The sequence below is a fragment of the Plectropomus leopardus genome, chromosome 20 (assembly GCF_026936395.1).
Source record: "Plectropomus leopardus strain MGB_pleo_1.0 chromosome 20, ASM2693639v1, whole genome shotgun sequence".
NCBI classification, from domain to species: Eukaryota; Metazoa; Chordata; class Actinopteri; order Perciformes; family Serranidae; genus Plectropomus; species Plectropomus leopardus.
In genome coordinates this window covers 18,439,864-18,459,259 of record NC_142195.1, presented here as the reverse complement: position 1 = coordinate 18,459,259, position 19,396 = coordinate 18,439,864, and the positions used below count along the sequence as shown (strand labels likewise).

Genomic DNA, 19,396 nt, shown 5'->3' with positions numbered 1-19,396 from the left:
TCTGTGTACTACAAAATGATCACGTAAAAAGTATCTTTGCCATTTGGTTTTTAAACTTTAATGTTTGAAAAATAATAATCAATGGTTACAGAGTTACATACATTTAAAACAAAAGTTCACCCCAAAGGCTAATTAACACAGGCTATTTTGAGGTGTATAGGCAATTGAAAGTATAGGCAAGGCAAGGCAAGTTTATTTGTATAGCACGTTTCAGCAACAAGGCAATTCAAGGTGCTTCACACAGAACATTGAAATACAACAACAGGGGGAAAGGAAAATCTATAAAAAATCTTTAAGTTGTCAAATCAGTTCCTATCAGTGGAGGTAAAGAGGCAATGAGTGGGAGAAAGACAACTGAAGAGTCAAATTGACAACCATAAAGAATGAAGCTGTATCCAGCGGAGGCAGTAATAACATAAACTTAATAAACAGTCCTTTCATCTGCTTTAAGCACCCTATAATAATAATACCTGTGAGTATCAGACTTAGGCTAATTAACAAAGGCTTCTTTGAGGCTTACAAGCTATTAAAAGCACAAAAAAATCTTTAAGTTGTCATCTAAGATCCCATCAATAGAGGTAAAGAGGCAGTGAGTGGAAGATAAGAAGTCAAATTATAAAAAAGTAATATTGTACCTAGTGGAAGCAGGAATAAAGTTAAATATAATTAACATTCCTATCATATGCATTTAACACACTGTAATAATACCTGTGTGTATCATTTATGTATCATAATCAGCTCTTAAAAAGGTTCTAGGCCAAGAGCACCAGAGCTGTAAAACACCTCTAACCCTCTCAGACAATTAGTCTCTTTCCACAGGATCACAGACATGCTCCCCTTTTAAAAGGGCAACCTAATTAGAGGTTACTTAGTTCAGTCTTATTACATGTTAATGCGGCATTTCCTACGCAACTTGTCTTATCCACTCACCATGGATATACTCAGAAATAATTTGCACCTTAATTAAAGCAAAGCCAAAGACCTATACATTGGAGATGTGCCTAGGTTAGTGTAAGTGTTGTAAACATTTTATGTAAAAGAAGAGCACTTTGATGATGATGCTTTTTTAAAATTGTGCCTCTGGAGAGCAGTGTGTTTTCAGATTAAGTCAATAAAATACATCTAATGTAAAAAATAAAAGCCTGTGCAACATCCAAATTAACAATGGCATCTCTATATGGTCTTAGCGATGATCAAGCAATCAATCAAACATACTTTAATGTTTAAGCTGTGATTAAAAATAGAGAAGGTGCTACTACCTTTGTCATTTCTCTTGTTTTCATCAAGTTGGGGTTGCAAGCAAAAGCAACTCACTGGACAACTAACATCACTGCCTTAGACAAAACCATGCCTCTGTGTTCATCTGAAGAATACAGACTGTCATAGCACAACAGAAGTCTGTCGCACTTCAAACAAGAATATTTATACCGTAGGAGACTTGTGAACTCCATAAAACTCTCCCACCAGTGAGGTAGCTCAGTGAAACTCAACTGAATGTGATTTAAATGGACAACTAACTCTAAATGACACCACAGGTGTCGCCCAGATTTACTGAAAGTAAAACATTCATGTGTGGTGACTGGGATTTCAACCAACTGTTTAAGCAAAACTATGGTCTCCAGAAGGGCAACATATATGGTTTCAGCTCAGCCAACGACCCTGGACAGATGGAGGGCGGTCACAGGACACAAACACTGACCACAGTCACCTGGAAAAGTGAGTTAGCCAAAACTAGAAAACAGGTTTGAACTGTTAATAAATCTCAAATGAGAAAGAAATGGAGATGGGAGCTGATAAGAATGGATAAAAGAGAATTATAAAGAGATCTAGCCAACAGAAAAAGGCAAGGAAGGTATGAAAAATGGAGCGAAGGTGAAAATACTTATCTATAGAGTTCAACCTGTAACTGGTTGTAGGAGATGCCACTATGACAGATGGACTATAGGTGGTAAGATAATTAAAACATACTTCTTCCCAGGTGCTCTGGTCTGACATAAAGAAAAAATCCCTCAACTGATATTTCAACACCAAAAAAATGCCACATAAATCCCACAAATCTACCACTTGAATGAGTGTGGGGATATTTACAGCAATGTCTAACAAGCTTATGTGTAGCCGTTGTTTGCAGTGATGAATTAGGGAGGACTGGCCGGAGCGCTGCATCAGACCAGGCAACTTCCACCCTGAACAACACACTAAGCCCACTAGCTCCCTCTCAGTCCAAGACTACTAACCATTGTGCTGTTCCAGCATCTTTTACTAGCATATATAAAGCTTTCAATGATGTGAACTCGAAGGCATTCAAACATTTACCATGAGCTTAAGCTTTTATTTACATCTGAAGTGGAACATGCACAAATAAAAGCACTAGAACTTGGAAGGACTACCACGAACAGCAGTGCCAGTGATGTCAACGTTAACAAATGTAATCCTTTCTCAGACTAGTATTAGTAAGGTTACTAAGGCAACGCAAGAGTAGAGACAAATTTCAGGCTAACATTCAGCGGTTAAGAGTATATCCATGGCTCAAGCTTAACATTGAAATGAGCTGCTCAATTTGTTAAATGCATGGTGCCTTTTGCCAGCAATGTTACAAATGCTCCCAGATGGTGTTTCTTATACTACAAGGAAAAAGGAAAAATAGCATGGAGATAAAAGAGAAGAGGGAGCCACTAAACAAAAAAGAATAAGGACACTGAAGCTCAAAGAGATGAATAATAGGAAGGAAGACAAAGAGATAACAGCCGAGGAATGAAAACAAGTTGACCATTGACAGAATCCTGAGAAGAGAGATGAAATGCAACCTGAGGTAAGAATAGGTAGTATTAGGTAGTAAAAGCCCCCCCCCCCCCATGTATAAAGCATGTAATGTGAAGTACCCTGCTCCCTCTGTTTTGACAAATTAATTTATTATTCTGCATGTGGAAGCCAATAATGTTTGCAAAGATCAATCAGAAGTGTAAAAGCAGGATTTCAATGCAGTTAAACAGATTTGATAAACTGAAAGCCCAGTTGTTTATTAACCACCGCCAATGGTCAACAGAGGGATATCAGGTCTGGCAGACTTTTATCACCGTAGCAAAACCTGTGGTCTGAAAGGGATCAACTACATTGATAACTTTGATCTGGTTTGGGGATGTAGGCATCTTTTCAAAGCATTTGGCCTCCACTCAAACAGATAGGGAGTTAAAGCACTGATGGACATTTTCAGTTCACCCATCGACCAGGTCTAATATGATGCGCCCTGTCACACAGCAGCCTCAGTGCCACAAAGACGAATCATCACAGCCTCTATGCCAACATGCTGATAACCAATTCTTCCTCCCGTCACTCTCCCTTACCTCACCCCTCCTGGGACTCACTGACAGAATGGAGAAGCTGGTTAATGCTGGCATTAAACTCACCCCCTGAGCTCTGCCATGTCGTTTGCCTCCACCCAAACCGAGCGTGTTCTGTGACATCAACCTCGGTGATAATGACAATGGAAGAAAGAGAAAACAGCTCCCTCCTGCCTGTGCTGGTTAGACTGATAAGGCCAGCGAGGTCACCAAATGTTTTCCTTGTTTCCCTTCTCTCTAACAAGTTGAGATCAGAGATGAAGGAGCTGGATGTGATGCTACTGGATGCCACTATGTTGCAGACCAACATCTCTTATCACTGCAAGCAGGCATGGGTGGTATCCTGATATTACAGTATACAGGGGTATATGGAAATCCCAAAGGCATGATTTTAAATACCATAAAAAATACGGACCCTCATCTTTCTTTTAACTTACTATAACATACCGATGAGGCTGTATTGAGGATATTTTCCATGCAGTGCACATTACATGCCCTGGAGGTTACGCATGGCCACACTGCATGCTTGAGCAGTGTGTGTTCACATTGGCAGCGCCTTCTGTTATAACTACTGTATTTCCACAATTAAAAGCACATGTGTATTGAGTGGACAGAAAATGAATGGCAAGACAGCCTGCAGAACGTAGCGAAATTGCTGGTCATTCATGGTTGGCACTCTGTTACCGTCATATACTGTATACCCCAGTGAAATTCCAGGAAAGTATAAAGTTAAAAATATAGATACTGCCCAAGCCTAACTGCTAGTCAAATCAAGACCAAGCAAATCTGTCTGGCATTGCAGACAAGAGAGAAGATGCCTTGGACATAAAGGGATCCCTGACATCCCTCGTCATTCCTCTATTGGGTACTGACTTCATCCTACTTCATCCAGGTCCCATCACGGTTAAGGAGCAGAATAGTGTGGTATCCTCATTTTGACAAATAGTAGAGTTAACAAGATTTACCTAATTTACCTAAGTTCTTCAAAGTTGATACCCATTCCTCATCAGCCATAATCTGTCAGATAGAAGCTTATACTGGCTGTACTTAATGATAGGTAAAATTATTTTTAATTAACAATCTTATTAATGTTTTTAATCTTGACTTAATTTCTTAACAAAGACCTGGTTAGATAAAAGATGCAGCACAGCTGTTCTTATTAAACCAGGCTCTCCTAATTTAAATTTTATAGATGAGGTCAGAAGTGAAAGAAGAGGAGGAGGAATTGCAGACTTTTATTATGCTTTGTTGTGCATTTGGAATGACTCAGATGTGACCACCCACAATCAAGGACACACTTGATGTGATCATCACAGAGGAAGTTAATGTTTCAAATGTTGTTGCAACTAACTTTGATTTAACCTGTGCTGCGTGTGATTTGTGCATCATGTAAAGTAGGGCTGTAAAAAGAAAACCTTGGTTGACTGAAATTCTACCTACTCTTAGACTAAGGCTAGACGACATGGCTAAAAAGTAATACTGCAATATTATTAGGCTATACTGCCGCACAAGATTCACAATTAGATATATTGAAATCTCTTTAAGTACTGTAGTCTCCTTAAAATACAAAATTATTAAACTACTGTTAGAACAAAGACAGAGGGGCTACTGTCATTAAGTACCGTTTCAATAAAGTTTAATAAAATACTGCTGTAACAAAGTTAAATAAAGTGCTGTTTTAATAAAGTGAAATACAATGCTGCTATAATAAAGTTAAAGTACCATTTTATTAAAGTTCAATAAAATGCTGCTATAATAAAGTTAATAAAGTACAGTTTCAATAAAGTTAATTAAAGTATTGTCAGGATGAATATATCAAAGCAGAACCAAGTGTGCTTTTATTTAAGCACCCAGCTTAAGTTTTCGCTGTGAACTTAAGGGTTCCGCTCTAAAGTTCTCTTCAGCATTTAGTGTAAAGTTAAATATTTGGGCCTGTGGCTTTACAAAAATAACGTGACAATTCACAACCAGTGTTCTCGATATCGTCATTTTATATATCTCATGAGGAACAAGCTGCTACAAGCTACATCGAGTATATTCAATATATCACCCACCCCTATCCCCAACCAATCGATGGGGAGAAAGCACGTTATCACTAGTTTAACTAAAGCGGCACCAGTGCAGTGAATGCACTCTATGGTAGTGTTGTGTACTCTGTATTCAGACAATTGGAAATCTGTACTCAGGCGAGTAGAGACTCAAGGGAAAAATAAATATGATCTCTGAGGTAATATTATCAGAAAATAATTTGCGCATTGTAACACTTTTCTCTATAACCTCCTGCACTAGTTCCATAGTTAAAAAATCCTACACTGAATCTCCACTGTAATTATTTATCCATTTTCTAATTGAAAATGATAACTGAAAAAAGTTTTACTTTGGGTAAATCACAGTAATTGTCCCTGTCACCAGCCGTCCAATTACAGTAGAGAAGGGTAGGAACAAATGCCGCAAAGACCAACCATCATAGTGGACAAATGCAAGTGCTGAACAACAACAACTGCCATTTCCAGCTGGTAAAAGAAAGGCTTTATTAAAGTAACACCAGCAATTGTCTCACCAAACAGATTGGTTGGACAAGAGCACATCGACCAACCAGTCGACCAAAAGTTTACAGCTCTGATGTATAAAATGTCCTACACAAATCATCTTAAGACTAGTTTCACATTAAGTGCCCAGGCCCGGATCCGACACACAACCCCAAAGTCCGGTTCATTTTCTTAATATGAACACTAGGGTACCAGACTCGAAGAAACAATCGTGCTTAATGTGAAATCACGCTTAAATTTGCAACACCATATAATGTATTTTACATATTCTCTATGTTATGGTCTGAGGCATTCTGGTGGTATTCATTCTTCATTTCAAGTGAAATTTCTGCAGCTTCTGAGAGACCTGATTGAAGTTGAGAGTGTGAGTGACTCAGATCAATTCTGTCAGCTTCTGTCAGCTAGTATTATTGAGCCGCCGGCGCTACTGTCATTCCCCAAACTATGCCTTGTTGTTACCCAACAGACTGTCTCACAGCCTGCTCTCTCTACAGACAAATTCCCAGAGCTTGCTTTCCTCCAGCAGGGTCAACACTCGCCCCGCTGGCCTTCCTTCAACCCCTTATTTACTCCTCTAAGCCATCACTGACTGTCTGTCCTATTTTCTGTAAGCCTTTGTCAAATTATCATCGGTAATCATTTACTTTTCCAACACTGCAATAAATTAACCTTACCATTTTAATGTCTAGCAGCATACACACAGCTTGCTTGTTTTATTCCTTTCCAAAAATCCTAACTGCTTACCAACACCTCAGTGGACATTCTTATCGCACCGGACCACAAACCCCCCATTCTGCTCCACTGAGATTTTTCTGCCACTGAGGAGCTCCAAACTGCTACAGCTGCCTTTCACTCCTCAGTCTTAACCCTCTTCGACTTTAGCCCGTGTCCTCGACACTGAACTGCCAGGTGCTCTTCTTGCTGACACAGAGATCTCTGGTTCTGCACTCACACTCACTAACTAACTGACAGCTGCTGTCAGGTGGAACGGAGCAGACCCCTGTAACCATTACAAACCATCTCCACTGACATTCCCTATGCCAATACATCACTGGTTATCCAATTTCAAATTTCTCATACCGTTGCTATCCCAATAATCCTCAGCGTGACCTTTCGCTCCTTTCCTTTTCTTCCCTTAGACGTGCAGGCTGCGGCGAGCATCACCAATTACACCGCTGATGTCACATATCAACTCACCACCTAACAGTTGCCCTTCATCTTGGGTTTACACTGCACTCATTACCCTCATGTACTGTAGGTCTGCACTGTACAAAAATGATTTTATTCTTTAAGAAGAGTCTGGGGAACGCAGAGCAGGGTGTGCACAGAAAAACTGGGAAAAGGTAAATTTTGAAAACAGATTTTACTGCAACCACTGAAACAGTTGAAGTTTTACTATCTCCAGTCTGTGGACTCATGCTGGTCTATGCAAAGAAAGAGCCCTCTGGTTGCATTGGGGTTGTGTGACTTTTGTTATTAGCAAACAGCTAAGGCTGAATGTGTTTTGCAGGTATTTTATCCTAAATCAAAGTACTAGATGACTTGAAATTTTGGTCTGATGGTGGCTGCAGATTAAATGACAGAGCCTCAGCCAAAGTCCATTCTTAAATGTGACACTTTGAAGTTTCTTAAGGTTTATTTGTCATTTACTTTTCCAAAAATGTATCAGGCAATTTTCAAAATCCACATGAACCACTCTTCAGGAAGCAGGTTTGTCTGTTACTCCTGTTATTTCCTTCTTCCGAAACAGTAGTGAAGAACACCAGGAGCAAAAGCCAGGAGATGAGTTTTCATTAAAAGAAAATCATGACTGCTGTGTTAACTGCATGCAAAATTTATCTGAACACACAAGGCTAAATTGCCTCCTAAGTTACCATATGACCAGTTGCTGACAAGCAATGTAGTATTTAAAAAGCAATTATTTTGGCATTGTTAATGGATTCATCTTCTTTTCTTTTTCTATTCTATTTATTCGTTTTTAAAATAAGCTCTCTGTGGACAGGTGTTGCAAATTAGCATTTAGTTACAAACATTTAAGATAGGGTATCTGGTTGTTGAACATAAAAGTACATGTTTCATGCTTCTGTGATGTCCATACCAAATAAACTACAATTATAACTATATTGAAAAAGGTGGTCAAACGATGAATGATTAAGACAAAAGGTGAATGGCGGTCCGTGTCTCCAGCACCTGCATAAAAAAAAAAAAAACAACATAAAGTGTCCTAATAAGGTGTTTGGCCATTGAGTGCCACCAGAAGAACATTAATGCGCCTTGGCATTAATTCTACAACTCTACAAAAGGGATGAACACCATTTTTCAATGAGATAATCCCTCACTTGATGTTTCAGTGACAATGGTGGTGGGCGTTGTCTGACATGTCAGTCTAAAACCTTCCACAGGTGTTGAATTGGGTTGAGTTTTGGTGACAAATCACTTTTACACATGCCACAGAGCATGACTGGATGTTAATTGCTTAATTTAACCATGCAGTGCACCTGTGCGGAAGCATCTGCATTGGTTGTTTCTCCACTCATTTACTTAAGTTTCCCTTTTATTTTCACCTGTCTGTACATATGTACTTTTATTCTTTATCTCACAGCTTTATGATCAATAAAATCTCCTTTTTTTAAACTCACTGACATTTCTTTTCGGCTGACTGTAACCATGTGCAGGCCCCTTCATATGAAGCATTGTTGCTCCATCAATAATTTATGCCAAATTTATTTTGGCTACAATGTGAGTCCACTCTGACAGTTACAAAAGGGAAAAGGGTTTGCAAGGCCTCTTGAGTTATATTGTCCACATTTGTAGTGTGTACTGGCCAGTGTGTGTTTGTGTTGGCATGCTGCATGCTTGTTTGTCATCGGGTAAGTGTAGATAAACCAAGAAGAATTATCCAGTGTGTGTTTGTGCATGCGTGTGTGTGTGTGTGCGTCAATGTGATTTATGATTTAGACTGGTGCAATTAAAACAGGTTTGAATGTGGTATTGTTTTCTTTATGGTGCTGACACTGAAACACTGCTCTTAGTGAGGATAAAGACGACAGCGAATGAAAAGCTTTTTTTTCTTTTTTTTTTTGGAAAGTTGCCTTTGACCCGGCTCTCAGGGCTTTGTTAAGTGTGAACAGTTCAGCGAGATGGATCAGGCCTTGGAGAATTTCATGATGAGACTTGATGCAGCCCTGAAAACAACGAATAGTTCATTAAGGGAAACGAATCATGGCATTTTTAGCTGTGTGCAGTTGATCATTGGAAATCCCTGTGGTGATGGCCTTATTGAGCTCAGAGTGGAGATGCGGCTGCAGCTGTTAATACACCCCCTTCTCCTCAACATAAAGCACCACATCTACTCTCCTCTGGAATTTTTTTTTCCACTTATTTTATCTGTGATGGTATTTTTGTTTTTTAGGTCTGTGTTTTCAAGCCTCCTTGGGGGAATGTGTATTCTGGTCCCTGAAGTGATAATGAAGGCTTGCTCGCTGGTTTCTTTGTTCTGCAGCACAATGCCACAGTGACAGAGCAGGCTTAGAGAATGGCTGATGGAAATAGCCTCGTAGAGAAGGAAAGTTCAGGGATCAAATATCTGAAAAACAGCTGCAGCTTACTTAAGGGCATACTTGAGTGAATTGTTATTAATGTGTTGTTAAGTTACTGTTAGCACTTTTAATATTACTTGTCAGTCAAGCTGTTAGCTAGTGAAGCTTTGTTTTAGTCCAAACAAGAAAAAATAACCATAAAGTTATTCCAGAAAGGTTGTGCAGTATAACCCAAACATTCGAAAAACTATAAACCCATCCATCCATATTATATGTCAGTGTTTATATTCTAACATTTCTTCGATTGATTGATACATGTTGATTCAATGATCCAGAATCCATCCATTCCAATCATTGATGCAAACTGAAAACATCTATCCATATCATCATCTTTAAAATACGCCTTTACTTTGAAATTCCCATCTGTGTCACCACTTGCTATTGCGCCAGGTAGGTAATGGCAAGCAGCCAAGATGAGAATATTTACTCCTGGGAATAAATCAGCAGAGTGGAAATATTTTGGATCTCGGAGAGAAGACATTGCAGCAGACAAAGCATGTGCCAAATGCTAATAATGCAGCCACGAGACAAAATACTCAAAAACATGACAAACCTGGCCAGCAATCTCACTCCAGTAACTTCTCATTACGGCAATATTAGCTGCTCTGTTAGGCTGAAAAAAACATGGATGCGGGCTGAAATTTAACTCTGTTGCTCTGTCGGGAGATGCAGTGACTTAAACCAGCAATGAGAAAGAAAATGTCTAAAAAGTACAGGTAATCCGTTAAGCTATGAGTAGAGGAGAAGTCTGTAAGTGGCTGGGCTATTTTTTAGGATTTAGGGGCATCAATTGGCAGAAAAAATATTCATAACTATAATTTGATTTGTTTATAATCACCTGAAAATAGAAGTTGTGTTTTCGTTACTTTAGAACGGGCCTTTTGTCAGCCATGTTGTTCTACAGAAGCCCAGAAAGGAAAATTTAAACACTGGCTCTAGATAGCTCCAATTGTGTTTCCACATCGACAGCCGTAGTTCTCTTTCACGCTTGGTGCATGGGAGGGATTTCTGTTTGCAACCGAAAACCACTAGATTTCAAAGAAACCTACACACTGGCGAAACGAGCGAAAAAAAAATTGTTTTATTTACAAACTGCGACAGCAACTGGGAAGAATTTATCCTTTTTGAGGTGTTCTTTAAACCATTTTTTTTTATATGTCTTTATGGAGTCTATTCAAAGTTGACACAACCTGCGTTTACAATTATTTGGATTTGTTTTGTTTATGTTGTTTTTAATCATTTATGGTTGAAAAACAGGTTGCTCATTTTGACAACAGATTGTGTTAAATGAGCATATGATATTGTCTCATATCAATTACAAACCCCTGAATTGAATTGAATTAAAATTGTATCATGGCCGACTTTGTGATTTCAGCAAAAAATGTATTGTTGTCCAAAGAATTGATATTATATTGTATAATGATGACATTTCTAACCCTAATACTCATCCTCCTCCTTAGCAGAATTTTGCCTCCGAAATAAAACAAATAAACAGTGCATAGATTTAGCTGTGCCCCTCATAGGGTTGTAGCGGTATACTGGTTTCAAGGTATATCTTGGTATAAAAACTGACAGTTATCATACTATGTACATTTGCTTATCTACAGTATTGGGGGGAAAAATGCAGGTGAATGGAGAATATAACCTATACTTGGTGTTCTGAGGGCCTAAAAGGATTTTCCTCTTATTATAAATATTGATGACAGACTCCATCTATAATGGACTGATGATTCAGGTCTTCACCTCTAAAACTGTAAATAAATAATCCTAAAAATGTCAGGAAAGGTTGGAATGATAAAATCTCTTGTAGTGAGTATTTTGCACACCTCACGGTCAAGAATCAGAATCATTCACCTGTACACACAAATAATTTTTCACATTCACACACTCTACACACACCTCTAATATATTCCATTACCTCTGTCATCCCAGAATGCAGATTTGTGTGCCAGACTCAAAGTGACACTGTAGAGATGTAAACTTTCTTGGCCCACTCCCAAACCCCAGATGGTCTTCCTTTGCACAAGTGACACAATCACCTGCTAATGCGGCATGGTGAAATGAGGCATTCTGCCACTAGAAGCCACAGAGAAAGAGTCAATAGACTGCCGAGAAGCTGAAGTGCTTGCACTTGATGAGCAGGGAGGGCTTTGTGCTGATCTTGAGTTTCATCACTGATACTCTTGGCATGATTCTGAAGTCCTGGCATTTGGCTCATTTAATCCTGCAGCCACCATTTCCTGTAAATGACTACAGAGCTAACTCGACAAATACTTGTACGCTGCAGTCAAGTATGACAAATTATATTTTGCAGTAAGATAGAAGAGTTTTGATCCTCTTTACAACTTGCATTAAAATACATCTTGTATACAGGTTTTATCTAGATAGATTTAACCTGATTACATTTACAGCTGGCATTTAATAATGTCTCCATTGTCCAAATTGATGGCCAACACTCAATCCAGGACCGACTGTAGCCATTTTCCACCATTTTCTTTGTTATTGCCTCATAAATAACTCAATTGGGATATGCATTGTGAAGTTTTTGCTTGTATACTTTCGTCGGACCAAATTGAAAGCAGACATTTGGTTTTGTCTTGACTACATACAAATAAGTGTCTTGAATATCCATAAGCTTACTTGCTGTTTCCTTGATAGCTCACTAACTGGCTAATGGCTGCTGCATCACTGTTTTAGAATTATTGCCTATGCATTTGTTTTATGTTAGTCAAAAATGCAGTTGCATTTAAACTGGTGCTCAGTGTAGTCACAATGCATTCCTGATCATCTCTGGAGATGGTTTGGCTGATTGGATCACAATCCATCTTCATTGCGATTCCAATGCATTTACATCTGTACTTTCATGTGGTCAAGCACAATTCAGTAGCAATCTGATTAGCCAAAACACATTTTAATGCAAGGTGTAAAGGGGGTTAGAAACACTATGTAAAACTACATACAAGGAACTCGCTGTTAATTAAAGCCAACTGCTAAATTATTGGTGACATGTTTTTTTTTTGTTTTTTTTTTTGGAGAGCACCCTCTACCTCACAGACATTGTGTGTGTGTGTGTGTGTGTGTGTGTGTGTGTGTGTGTGTGTTTCTGTGTCTGTGTGTGTGCGTGTGTGTTTCTTGCCAAAAAAGTGACAGCAGAATACTCTTTGGTTTTTGTGTTTTTAGGTTCCATCTGTCTGCTTGTCAGAGTGTAGCTGTGCAGAGACTTGTGTTAGTACAGCCAGCTATTTCAACCATTAGAGCTAAACCCTAGTCTACCAAATACCAAGGGTGCAGGCTTCTTTTTAACATTTATGGGGGCACATATTGAACAAGGGGTTTAGGGTTCCTTTGCCAGATAATTTTGAGCATTAAACATGTCATTTCCTGCATTCTGGTAAATATTAATGCACCAATTTGCACCTTTTCTGAATCTTTGTCAAAGTCTTCCTCTACTTTCATATTTTTACTCGGGGTAAGAAATGCACATATTCTAAATACTGAAGGGAAAATGATTCCTACATCCCTCTTGAAATCTACACTAATGCTTAGTACACAGCACCATGTTGTTCTGAATTTTAGGATTACTTCTTTAGGTTAAGGCAACAAAAATGTTGTTAGGTTTGAAAAAAAAAACATCATGCTTGGTATTGCTACTTATACTTTTGGTTTATTATGGGACAAGAACAGTGAGCTCCTGGGTGAAAGTCCAGAGTTTGTATGACCCATACACTGCCCCTTCTACCCATCCACAGACCTTCACGCTTTATGTGCAGTAGTTTCCAGGGCAAGGTAAATTAGTGTCTCTACTTTTTTCTCCCTGTTCTATTTATTTTTGTTCATTATGAGAAGTTTTAAGTAAGTAAGTTTGAAAAAATCCTGACACAGTAGACAAAAGAGATATTCTGCAAATTGGTCTCCCTTTAGTGCTATAAAAATGAAGTCACCCGAGAGTCTGCATTGCTGTGCCAATTCAGAATTTTAACAGGCAACAGACAAATTGTTTAGATTAAATTTTATGGCTTCAAACCTCTCTGTCTCTGTTTCCTAAATCTTTGCTGTCTGTCACATTTCTCTCACTGTCTAGTACCTTTGCCAGTTATTTTGGCAGAAAGTGATCATTCTCAAGAACACCCAGTGGTTTATGGTAATCTATCGTACACTGTGAAATCACTTTTTAATTTATAATTCCCAAATGGTCTCACAGATAACAACGTTCAGCCCCTGTATTTGCAGTGTCATTGCACTTGGCTCCTGACACCAAATGTTATTAGTACTGCTGTATTCCTGCCTCTCCTGATTATTTGTCATCCTGAATTTACAAAAAGGGGCTTCTACTACTACTTTTCACTTATTGTCAAACATTTGCACAGTAAAAAAAAATAACAAAAACAGTTTCATATATTCAGTTGAGTTGTTGGATGCTGAGAAACTTATAGCTGGGTGAGGTTTTTTACAGCACGTAATGGGTGAATTATTTATGCAAAGCAGCACCTGAGGAAAAAAAAAGATACCCATAGTACAAAGACTGCATTTCCATATTTTCCATTTAAATGTGGACACAAATATATCTTAATCTACTACTAATATAGATACAATAAATAAGCCCTATGCATTGCATTTTTAGTCAAGTTTCCTTGAATTAAGTTTAAACAATTAAATAAAACTGACTGCAGGTGCCCAGAATATAATAAGACAAAGCTGCTTACACTAAATCTGTGCTGTTTTTTGTGTCTGCTATTGTTCATGTGCTAAGTAGGCGGACTTGTGCATATGTGTGTTTGTTTTTGTGTAGTGATAGAGATATATTGGCCAGTGCATTCTGAGTAAAAGATCTACAGAATAAACAATGCCAGCAGGAAAAAGCGGACACACACACACACACACATTTTTGCAGCCTGGTATCAGCACTCTTGGGGACAGCATATGTTTAAGCTTTGTTTCTAACAAGGGCTGCAGTTGCAAACATCTTTTCTCTGACTGCAGAATATGGAAATATGGTGGTCTCATATGTAAGCATTTCAATTTTGTATTTCTGTCAGTAATCTCACATTTTTTCACAAAGTACCAAAGTGTGCAATTGGGATACCTACTGTCTTACAGTTTCCACATGCAACAGTGTTTTGTGGTGCATGTATCACCTCACACTGTGAAAATTTATTTGGAGCACCTTTAACAAATATGTATCCCAAACAACATACTGTATACTGTACTAAAAATTGTATTAACAAATCCGCTATTACAGAAAATACCTTCTGCCAGTACATAAATTCTATACTCCTCTCAGGCAATACTAGGAAAAGATGAGATAAACTTTTTTTTACAAAGCAACAGAAAATGTTCTTTAATAAGGCTCAACATCAAATAATCCACATTTAAAACAACTAAATCAATACACACAGATTAAGTAAGACTAGAGGTGTTCTAATTCTGCAAGCTGGACATGTTTATTTACTAAATGCCTAAATGCCTAATGCCTATACCTAAGCCTCTATTGTGACCAGTGCAGCAGCTGAGACTGCATTGTACATAATTCAACCAGCACTAGTGAAAGATATTGTTTTGTGGAAATAAATGAAGCTCCACAGATATTAGGAAAAGGAAAAAAAGAACTGCATAAAAAAAGAACACACCATGGTCCCTACTTTGGTGCACTGACAATGATTAAGATGCCGCAGGTAGACCTGGACAATACAATGCAATTCAATGCAATACTTTTGCAACAACGCTACAGCTTTTGAAGTTTATTTTGTTCCCCCGAGACTATCAGAGAGGTGTTGACTCACACTGGTCACTTTTGAGGCTGCAGGTTCTGTGGTGTTACACTGTGCATTGTATTAGGGCTGCAACTGACAATTATTTTCAGTTCATTTTATGCAGCAGTCCAAAAAAATTTTCAAAGATAAAAAGCAAAACTTCACCTCTGAAAGACAGAAAACAAAGAATATTCTGCTTTTTTTTTCTTTATAAGAGACTTCAGTAATCAAATTTGTTGATGATGAATGTTCACCTTACTGACTGCCATGAGCAAATAAGATAATCAGTAAAAGCAGTGGCTGATGTTTAAAGCCATTTTGTGCAGGATAAAAAGTAGGGTTCAAGACTAACAGCGTCATGCCGTCCCAGAGAAAACAGAAGTTGGTAGCAGCAACAGTTAACAGTAGCCAGTGGTTGTAAAAATGTACTTTTTGGCAAGAAACTTAGATAAATGCAGCTGTTTAAAAGGACACGTGCTGATTTTTTTTCAAAGCAATATAAAAAATATATTAGAGGGAGGGTGTTATGAATATTATTAACAAGACTTTTGGAGCACTTTTTTGAACAGATGTTTTCCATGTGGAAGAAGGTTATATTAAAGGCTATAAAGTTAAAGTCATAAATTTGTGCTCATTCAAAGGACATGTAATGAATGTCTTAATGCTTTGAAACCTTGAGCAACATTATTTTTCTTGTGGTGCTTTCAGATGCCTTTCACAAGTATTTAACCTTTGAGAAAATAACTGTAATTTATTTCAAAATCATATGAAAAAAATAATGAGCAACTTGGTAAGAAATGTTCGACCAATGGCATGCAATAAGTAGATTTAGAAAATTGTATTTTTAAAAAAAGCTAGGGGGAAAAAAATATTTATAATTATCATAATTAATAATTTAAAATTGTGTTAAAGAATTTTATATATTTTTAAGGACTTTTTGCCAAGTCTTGTTTTCCTTGTTTTTTCTTGTTTGTTAGATTTTTTTAAAATTTTATTTTCCTTTTCATTTGTAAGTTTAAGGTAAGTTTCTTCTATTTTTTACTAATTTCTTGCTAATTTTGGGGTCATTTACTCTTTTGTTGCTCATTGCCTTACCATGTCTGTGAAAGAAATTAAACCAATTTTTTAAGGTTTCAAAGGGCTACTTTAAAATGTTTGGGTTTTTTTATGATGAAGATTTCTTTGGTTTCCATAGCACAAAATGTAAAAAATGATAACTAAATGAAACTAAATAAGCAAAAAAAATAATAAATGGCTGTTGGTCTGCCGGTTGCTCGGCCCGCCACTTTGGTTTAGACTAAAATATGTCAACAACCTTTTGAACGATGACAATTGAAGCTGTCAATACAAACTACTGATCAAAGGTGGTGGATCACTGATGTAAATTGTTTCAAACCAATTTAACCTCTGCCTAAAGGCCTGCTCTTTTGCCATCACTCTGTAGTGACAACCGCGGCCTCTTCCTTTTTAATCCAACTGCTTTCCTGGCAACACAAATCGTTAGTGTGTCTCTTAACGTGAAGCCATGGAAGAAAGGGGCTCTATATTTAATGTGCTGTAAAAAGGGATCAGATCATCGGTGTCAGAGGATGGGAGGCCCCCGCACTGTCAAGCCTATTCTCATCTCAGCCCAGCGATTTATCAAATTACAGCCTGTTTCTAAGAGCTGGCAGGAGAGATTACCAGTACATGGAGAAGGAGAGGTGGTTTTTCAGCAGAGCCCTTTGCCTTAGCCTCTAATCAATGAAGCATCCTCTCCTCACACCTATCCAACCCCTGTCTTACTCTGAGACATCCATTTCTTAAAGAGCTCAATAGAAATCTTGAGAGTGTATGTATGTGACACGCCTGTGTGTGCGGGTATTTGTGTAGGAGCATGTCTGCGTGTGCAAAAGGAAGTGTTTTCTTGTGATTGTGTTTTGGTGAGGTGAGATGTAATATGGGAGAGGCTTTGGCAGCTCCATTATCTGGGTGGTGTCAGCCTGTCTGCCCGTGCACGCCTCCTTTCTTTGGGCCCACTCTCCCATTCAAACATTTATTTGCTGCCCTGACATACCCTGTCAAGCCCCCTCTGCCTCTCTGTCAGCGAGCTGGGTTTACTGTACTGCTAACTCTGCAGCTTCAAGGCAGCCTGCACTGTTATGTGACCCCTTTTCTATTAGCACTTTGCAACACTTCTAAAAGGGATCACCCTCCCCCCCGAAATGTAACACTTTCACACATCATGACATGTTTTATTATCAAAGCCATGATATTCCCATATGTTTTTAAAGTAACTTTTTTATCAAGCATTAAGTGCGGCTAATTCTTTTTTTAATTTTGGTTTATTTTTTTAGCTGTTAGAGTTGGCTCTAACAGCTAAAAGTTTCAGCAGAGGGGGGAAGGAGAAGAGCAGTGCACACCATGTTAGTTTACTTTTTGGGGTGTTGAGGAGACATGGCAAAGGTATTCTCTTAAAAAGACAAAAACTACACCAACATGACAACATTTTGGATTCGCAGCCAACGGGATGGCCTTACTGACTGCAGGTGTTTAAGATGAACTTTCATTGGACGCTGTGTTGCTATTTATCTTGTCACTCCCTTTGAAAGCGCCACCTAAAACAAGTTAGGCTAATGTTAACTCCTGTCAGCTATATTATTGAATTTCCAATCAACACTACAATAAGAAAAATGTGTTTTCTCATTTAAAAAGTAACATTCCATATGTTTTACAAATATGTTACTCATATTTTAAATGGTAACTTTTCCAGTCTGATCTAAAGCACACAGCTGATAGCTATGTGGTTTGTTTTAGGGTTCTTCTTTGTTTGTTTGTTTGTTTGCTTTTTTCATACGTCATATTTGTCATATTTAGTGAATTCAGTGTGGACATAAGAGCTATGGCATTGCGCAATGGTACGTGACAGTCAGATGTTCATTTTCTGCTGGGACACAGTGACATTATGTTCCACTGACGAGCAGCTGCTGAGTTATGTGGGACACCTTGTAAAATTTGGCAAACTGGTTCAGTCCAGTTTTTGGCTTACTAAAGAAGCGGTTTAAAAATTTGCACACCGGCCCAACCCAAGTAGCTGTGGTTTGAATGCAATATGTGCTAAGTTCCTGCCTCAGGGCCTCCTGACTTCCACAGTGACTAAGCATTTGATGAAGTCAGTAATTGAGGGCAAAGTGTAAACAGATTACTGATTCAATTAACCCCTTTACAGTAGGTAGTTCAGATCACAGCCAGGCGCTTAGCCTTTCCACTGAAAGCCTCACAAACCTGCAGACAGCCTTGGATTGCAGACTGATGACCAAAACGGAGCTTCTGCAGTGGACGAGGGAAACACTTACTGGAGCACATGGCAGCTCAATTAAAAGTGTTAAATGTGGAAATAATTTGGGGTGCCATTTTACCAACCCCCTGGGAGGAAGCAGCAGCAGAGAAATGTCATTTTACTTATGCAGCGAATGAAAGCAAGATTAAGTGACTCTGGAGGCCGAAACAACCTGCTGCGTAGCTTGCAAAATGAATCAGGAGTCTAACAGTGGCCAGTTGTGACTTTCAGATAGAGGCCTTTTTCAACATGGCAACACTTAGCAACTGAAACTAGTATTATTAATCGCCGGTATAGGACTGGATATTAATGCCAGGAAAGATTTTACATGCAATAACTGCACTTTAGGGCTGCATGATTAATCAGTAAAAGACCACCATCTCGAGTCAGTCATGTATGAGATCTCATTTCTGGACGACAACCCCTCATAGCTTTGCATCAGAGAGTTGCATATTCAGAATGAGTGTTCATTATATGTCCCTGCTTCACAAAGCACTTTAAAGCTCTCTTACTTCTTCTCTTACAATAAACCATTCAAATTAGCCAGAAAGCCATCTGTGAGGTCTGGCTGTGTCTCTGCAAAGACTGCTCAGTCTTTCAGTGGTTATGTAGCAAGCAGCCACAAGCCTAACCTGTAGCTTTTCTGACATATATTAATGTAAACATATGTTCTTTGTTTTACCAGAGATATTCACTGTGTTTGCTGCCATTATACAGATTTGGTGCGGCACCTAAGCATTTTTGCACAGCACCAAAGCAGGTGTGGCCAAAAGAGCTGTTTTATGATGACTGTATCCAATTTAGTGTTGATCAAGATGTAAAATGAATTATTGCAGAAGAC

General features: G+C 38.4%; 1 long non-coding RNA gene across 1 annotated transcript in view; it reads right to left on the bottom strand.

Moving 5' to 3' along the window:
• Positions 1 to 19,396, bottom strand: part of LOC148186209 (uncharacterized) — a 132,220-nt gene that overhangs the window by 95,540 nt on the left and 17,284 nt on the right. The window lies entirely within an intron of this gene.